Genomic DNA, 8,075 nt, shown 5'->3' with positions numbered 1-8,075 from the left:
TATATATATATATTTGATTATCATTATTTTCAAATGGATCATCAGTGACATCCATTGACTTTATCAATTAATTACATATTTAATTAATTAGAAATCTAACTAGCCATATTACTTAATTTTATTATTAATCAATCAAGGCTCCTAATTGATAAATAGTTAATATACTTAAATATAAATATGTGTCCACATAATAATATTAGAATATATTAATTAAATAAGATCTTTATAAAATAATCCAACAATCTCTCACTTGAGTAATATATCTCAGTAATTATATCATAATTCTTTAGGCATGCTTTTGAATGCTACTTATTTTAGGTTTTTTTTTTTACAATCCAATCCACCTCTACATCAATAATGGAATCACCACTACTTTTGTTAGTGACATATAATGTGACTAAATACCGACGATCACCACATCAATGTATTTGATGACATAGATCGATATGAATAAGTGACATGAAAATTTCATTCAATGTGATATCTATATCATGTCTATTTCCAATTGATCCCACTGAAATTTTTAGTGAGATCAAGCTGAAGTTCTTGAAGTGCAAATTTAATATTTACACACGCGATACATAGACGATTATAACAATATTTCATAAACTTTATTTATGCAGAAAATCATTACATAATGTTTGTATCGAGAACTAAAGTATACAACATAAAGGAAGCGAGACTTCCACTAATACAAGGCATTCTTAATGACAATAATCATATGAAAGATCTTAGATTGTCAAACATTTTAATATTGAGTTAGCTGGCATAGAGTTTGTCTTTATATGTTCTATTCTTCAACAATAATAACATGTATGTCAATACACTTTATACAAATTTGTTGAAGTACTGTATGATTGACTTATGTCCTAATATAACTTGAGTGTTCTTTCAAAACCATTAACTATAAGCAACTAAATGACATAAATAAATCAACCATTTCCTAAATCAAGGTGTCCTAGACATCCAAAAGATCATATTCGAACATATTGATAATCTCCAAATTGTAAGATATTTGATTTGTGAGCATAAACTCTAATGTTCTCTTTAGTAATCATTATGGTTGCCCTAGTCAACAAGTCAAACATGAATTGCTCAAATATCTACCAAATGAGCTTATTATATAAACTATTTTCAAATAGTTATCAATAAGATCATTCATAAGACTCCACACAACTAAAACATATAAATACTTAAGTTATGAATCTCCATTTTTTTTATTGGCAAAACTTGAGAATAAAATAGTCTCCTTTTAGTATTTGAGGTATACCACACTATAATGTCTTTCACAACAAATATATTTATAACTTTATTGATTTAGTTCTTTTGTGATAACTCAAGAACACTTTGAGAATGATATATAAGTATCATAATACCTAATACAAAGGAGACATCCCCAATATCTTGTCACTAAACTTTCGTTTAAAGATTTTCCGGTTGTATAATAAGCCTATATCACCGCTTACTTAACAAAACATAGTCGCCATATAAAATCATGAGTATAAATTTACTCCCACTGACCTTGTAATACCCTCAATTCTCCATAATAGTTTTATCAAAATCAAATAAGATAATTACCTTATGAAACTTTGTAGTATCATTAATGAGACTTATTTATTAACTCAAAGATGCATTACATCAGTTTGCAAATAATTTACTTTGTGTCTATCGACATAAAGTTTTCTTTTGGTTGCACCATATTGTTTTATAAATATTGTCATTAAAAATACCATATTGACATTCATCTTGGGTAGCTTCAAAATATCATAATGAACAGCAAGTATCATTACTGTTCTAATAGAGCCATTTAAAAATACAAATAGAAGTTTCCTCTACAGTTAATCCTTACTGACGCCTAATGCTCTAGTTTTTGAGGGTGTTGAGTTTGATCTTTATAAATAATTTTCTTAAATTGATTAGTCGGAAGAACATAATATCCTAATGAGGATCTAAATTTCCAGCATTGATAGCAACTATATGAATTGATTTAGAACCAATTCTTCCTCACTCAATTTTGTTTTTTTGACCAAAGCTCTACGTCAAACTCAATATTCTCAAAGAAATTTGCATTTAGTGTCTAAAAAAGTTATATCTCTTAAATTTTTAAGCAATCAAAGATTGTCATTAGTTATAACTGAATTGAATCTAACCATATATAAATTTCAAGGACAAAATGAATCAATTGTTTTAATATAAAACTAAAAAATTAATTTGATTTCTTCCAAGAGAAACTAAAACATAATTTTATCAAAATAATGATTCAACCAAATTGTCTTTTAAATATAAATGTAAGCAAATAATGACAATCTAAAAAAAAAAAACAAAATCTCAATCTTTACCGATTTTTCACTCTCAAAATTGATGTATATTTCAACGTCAATAGATATTTGTCAGATCATATTTTATTTTCTTATTTTCTTTATTTGTACTTATCTTTTGAAGTATTTTTCAAATGAGCACTATTTTATTTTCTCTTAGCTCACCATTTTCTTTCTTGCACACCTATGAAACAATCTTATTTAAATGATCATTTTTAACTTTAAGAGTTACAACTAGAAGAATACCAAATGTTAAAGTTTTGAGAAATTTACCTAATAGTCAAAATTTTGACATATTTGTAAGGTTAAATATTTAAATGATGTGCTCCTTTTATTTTTTTCGACTAATAATCTTAATGAAATACCAACTCTTAAATGAATGCTTGTTTTTTTTTATTGCTTTAAAATCAATTTAATTTAACCAAATAAAATATGACCAAATAAATGTAATATTAAATAACACCTCTAAATTATATGAAATATCATGCTTTTATGATCAAATGACCTATGTATTTTGGAGAAAAACTCACTTTATATAAATAATTCTAAAAAAAAAAATAACTAAATTGTGAGAGAATGAATGTTTATCCATCATTATACAATGTCTAGATCAAAGAACGATATTGATATTTTATCAATCCTAAAAGTTATAACTTTTAAGAATATAAAATTAAAAAAAACTCAATTTAATAGACACATAACTTATAATAGTTTAAAGAGAACAAAAGCAAAACGTGCTCACCAAAATACGTAATGCAAAAAAAAAATTTGTTGTTGAGAAAAAAAAACCTAATGCAACATTATTATAAAGTGTTTACACATTAATATTAATTGTTAGTGATATTTTTGTACAATGATCAAACAATGACAATTAACCTTGTTAAACAACAAATCCTTATAATCCTCACATGTTTGTTATCATAGGTGTAAATTAAACTCAATCAAATAATTGATGGATTTTAACTACATACACAACATTAGTAGATCTATATTTATATAATATATTAAAATAGACTCCAAAGTCAATTGAATGACACCTCACGTCCTTATGTGTCATATTATAGTATTTTCCACATCATTTATATTCTTATGTGGCACCTTTATAAGCTTCTACAACTCATCTTACATCTTTCATTTTTAAATTGAGCTTTTGCATCTCCCACGTCATATACATATGTTGAAAACCCCCATTTCTGACTTTATAGATTTGTTGGTACTAAAATATGTCTTATTAATTATTTCATCCTAAATATATCAGTTATCATTTACAAATACGAATCTGATTTCATGAAGTCGTCTTTGCTCATTTCTTACTCCTATGGAATGAACTTTAACTTATCATAACAACTAGGCAAAACTGTTGGAGTTGATTGCAAGTCCCACATCCTTTAGTGTGGGAGAATAAGGAGAAGGCCAAGGCTATATATTGGGTTTTGGTCCTTTGTTTTCAAATGCACCAGTCAGCAATAGCACTTTAAGCTTGTATCTGACTTAGTTTAAATATTTGCTTTGTAAGAGTGTGGTTGTACTAGGGTGTCTGGTGTGAGTGAGAGAAGTCTATGTGTTGTAACAATTTTCACATAGTGTTAATTCTCTGGTTGCCGGTTTAGGCAGTGGTCGTGGTTTTTTCTCCGGTTTTGGAGTTTCCACGTTATATTCTTGTGTTGAGATTGTGTCTTAATTCTTTTGAATTTATGCTATTTTCCCCAACAAAAACACCCTTCTCTCTCTTTCTTTCTCTGTCTCTCTCTCTTTAATTCCAAAGTAATCCCTAATTCCTTAGTATATTTAAGATTAAAATTAAGCATTACCATACAAGAATTCTCTTGTTAAACTATTTCATTTGCAACTAATTTAATTGGTTTTATGACCTGCATCTATCCATAGACTACAAATTCATGAATTTATCATCTCAAACATTCGTAAAGTTCACCCCTGTTTCAAAATACGAATCGTAGAACATTTTAATGTTGATCAAACAATAAAAAACATTAAGCACATAGATGAGAAAAATAATTCAATAAACTCATTCATATAACTATAAATCAAATCATAAAAATAAGGGTTTCATCTTATTACACTCATCCCTAACAAATAGAATTTAGTAACTCATGACAGAGTTAGAAAAGATAAAGATTAGAGAAGAATTACAAGAAAGATTCATGAATGATTCTTGATAAAATTACTCCAGTGGTGTTAGAAACGGCCGTCTTTGAGTTCCTATGCTAGGGTACAAGTCTCCCAACTTCCCAATAGTAAAAAATATCCCTAAAAAGTGAAGAAGAAAAATGCATTTTTAAACATTCAGCCGCGTGTCACGCGCCCCAGGCGCATGATTTGCGCTTCGAGCATGCCTTGACAATGTAAAAAGGGTGGAAGTGCGCCCTAGGTGCAGCTTTTGCGCCTCAGACGCGTCCTGTCAGTGGCAAAATGCTGGAAATGCGCCTTAGGCGCAGCTGTTGCGCTTCAGGCGCGGTTGTTGTGCTTCAGACGCACAACTTCTTCGTGTTGACGTTTTCTGTTTTGTTCCCATCTTAATAGTTTTAATTAGGTTTCGATGTCTTCATGAAAGTTGTATCTATGGATCTTAGCTTTCATTTGTACTTGGTTTGACTCCAATTGGACATCTAGAACTCCAGTTATGGCTGAAATACTCCACATAGGTAATGTTGGTTTCCTGCCAAAATTCAGCACTGCACTAAAACAAAGTAACAACACAAAACTCCAAAAAATCTCTACTTAATCAAGGAAATAAGAACATAAAAATTTCATTAAATCAAAGAAATAAAATTAACAAAATATATCAAATAATTTCTTAAATTAACTAGTGAATAAAAGATAAATAAGACTAAAAACAATGAAAACTATGTATATGATGAAGAGTCATCAACCAGGTTGATGCAGGTTATTGGAAGTTGATGTGTGCATGGCGTGCAGGATCTTTTTGCAGATGACCTTCTTCTATTTGCATATACCTCTATAGAGCAAGCTTACTGCATCAAACATTGCTTGGATCAATTTTGTCAATCATCGGGATAAAAGATAATTGTTGAGAAGACTTAGGGCTTGTTTGATTGTGTTTTACTTTTTAGTTTTTAAAAAATATTTTATAAATAAGTTTTAGAAAACGGTTTTTAAAAATAAAATTTTAAAAAAATATGTTTAAAAACTCCAATTTTTAAAATAGTTTTTGACTAGATTTAAAAAAACTAAAAAATGAAAAGTAAAACATTATTTATCCGTTTTGTTTTTTTTAATTTTAAAAAGTATAATATAAAAAATAGTTTTACAAAACAGTTTTTAAAAACAAGTAATTCAAACAAATTTTTTAGTTTTTTAATTTTAAAATACTAAAATAGAGTTTTTGGAATGTGAATCAAACAAGCCCTTAATTTTTTTTTCTCAGTTAATGTAGGTCCTTAGCTTCGACAGAAGATTATGCAACATACAGGGTTTAGATAAGCTACGAACTTGAGGAAGTTTCTTGGGCAAACATTACAGATGGCAGGAGCTCTAGAAATAGGTTTTGACATGTTATTAAGCAAGTTCAAAGGTCTTAGTTGTTGGAGGCAATAACATTTGAGCTTGGTAGGAATAATTACTTTGAGTCGTTTGTATTGAGTTCAATCCCTTACTTTCATATACAATATGCCAAAATCCCTACGACTATTTGTAATGAGTTGAAAAAATTATGGGACTTTATATAGGGAGACATTGAGACAGCTCGTAAGGCACACTTGATCAAATGAGAGGTTTTTTGTATGTCTAAGGAAAATGATGGTCTAGGCATCAAACTTAATGAATGATGTTTTTCATCGTAAAATACCTTGGAATTGATTGACTAATTCTATTGACCTATGCTATCAGGTTCTCTTGAATAAGTATGGCATAAATCCTAACTTGGTGGAGAATATAATTTGCAAGTCGAATGATTCTCTGTTATGGAGATCTCTAGCGAAGATTTGGGACAAATGTTTCACCAGAACATCACTTGGAAGCTTTGGGATGGAAGGAAGATAAATTTTTGGCATAATTGTTGGATCCCAACCGAACAACTTATTTTCTTTAATTTGTCGCAAACTGATTTAATTTTATATACTACTTTGACCATTAAATATGTTGTAAACAAGGAAAAGGGTGTGGAATCTTAATCTGCTTCAAAATTGGTTCACTACCGATGTGGTTAATCACATTATTGTTATTCCTCCTCCTCTTTCTAAAGATGGTGAAGAAAAGTTGGGTTGTAGTGATAATAGATTTAATGAGTTTTCTATAAGCAATGCTTATAAATGTCTTCCTCCAACTTAAACTGTTATTATTGCTACTGATACAAACTGGAAAATCATTTGGAAATGGAAAAGCCCCATCGAATCCAGACTTTCATTTGTCTTATGTCACATGAGAGACTTTTGGCAAATCATACACCACACAAATGGAACCCAACAATCTCTATTGAGGGCAACTAGTGTACGAACACTGAAGAATCTATGACTAATGTGTTGAAGGATTGACCATATGTGACACAAGTATGAATTAAACTTGTTCCTACTAACTAAATTACTAATTTTTACTTTTTTTTTCTTGCAGGGATTGGATATCTTATAATCATGGAGATAATATTACAGTATCAGACAACTTAGTGGAAATCCATCTTTATGATATTCTGTTGGTACTTGTGGAAATGGATGAACAAAATAATTTTTGAAGAAGGCTTTCAACGACCTAATAACCCAACTGAAACAATCATGCATCTTGTCTTGTGAAAGAGTCGAGAATGGAAACCATGCGAAGAAGAATGTACATCTTTTGAGACCAGAAATCCTACATGTTTGTGGAGTTAACCAAATACCAATTGGATCAAGCTCAATTGTGATGACACTTACAAGAGTTCTACATCCATTGCTGGATATGGAGGGTTTTCGCGATTCTTTTGGAAATTAGTTTAGGGGTATGCTCGAAAAATTAGTATGTGTAATGCTCTCACTAAGATGTGGACAATGTTGCATGAGTTGGAGTTAGCATGACAAGAGAAGATTATAAACCTAGTGGTCGAGACTCCAAAGTCTTGATAGATATGCTCTATCAAGAGCAAATGAATGACTACATTTTTCCAACCAAAGTTCTTAGAAATAGAAAGATGACTCGACGAGATTGATATGTCAAATTCAACCGAAGAAAATCGTTGTGCATATTGACTAGACAATTATAGTCTTACATTAAACAATAGTGTCCTGTCATATCATCTTAGTTGATGATAATTATGAGGTCTTTTTCTTAAATTTATTAAAGTTATGTCTTAATTGTTTTTATTTATTTATTCTGATTTTTTAGACCATCTTTTATAAAAATAAAAATAAAACATAATGACAGTGATTGTCGTAAATAAATAACCAATAATAGTTTCAAAAAATCTAATCATTGCACGTAAATCAATATTTGATAGTTCATAATTTAATCGATAGGCTTAATTGCAGTTTTGGTCCCCCTATTTTAGCTGAATCGCGAAAGTAGTCCCTCAATTATGTTTCTCCCCAGTTTTGGTCCCCCAAACAGAATTTTAGTCCAAAACTTGATGAAATTTTATTTTCTAAAGTCGTACTACACCATTTATGGTCATATATTTCAGGTACAATTGTTGCAAATGAGCTCTTGAGACATTGTGTGACTTAAATAAATGCAAAAAAAATGAAATTTCATCAAGTTTTGGACCAAAATTCTGCATGGGGACCAAAATTGGGGAGAAACAAAATGGGGGGG

This window comes from Cicer arietinum, chromosome 3, assembly GCF_000331145.2.
Source record: "Cicer arietinum cultivar CDC Frontier isolate Library 1 chromosome 3, Cicar.CDCFrontier_v2.0, whole genome shotgun sequence".
In the NCBI taxonomy this organism is placed as follows: domain Eukaryota; kingdom Viridiplantae; phylum Streptophyta; class Magnoliopsida; order Fabales; family Fabaceae; genus Cicer; species Cicer arietinum.
Note: the sequence above shows the minus strand (reverse complement) of the source record.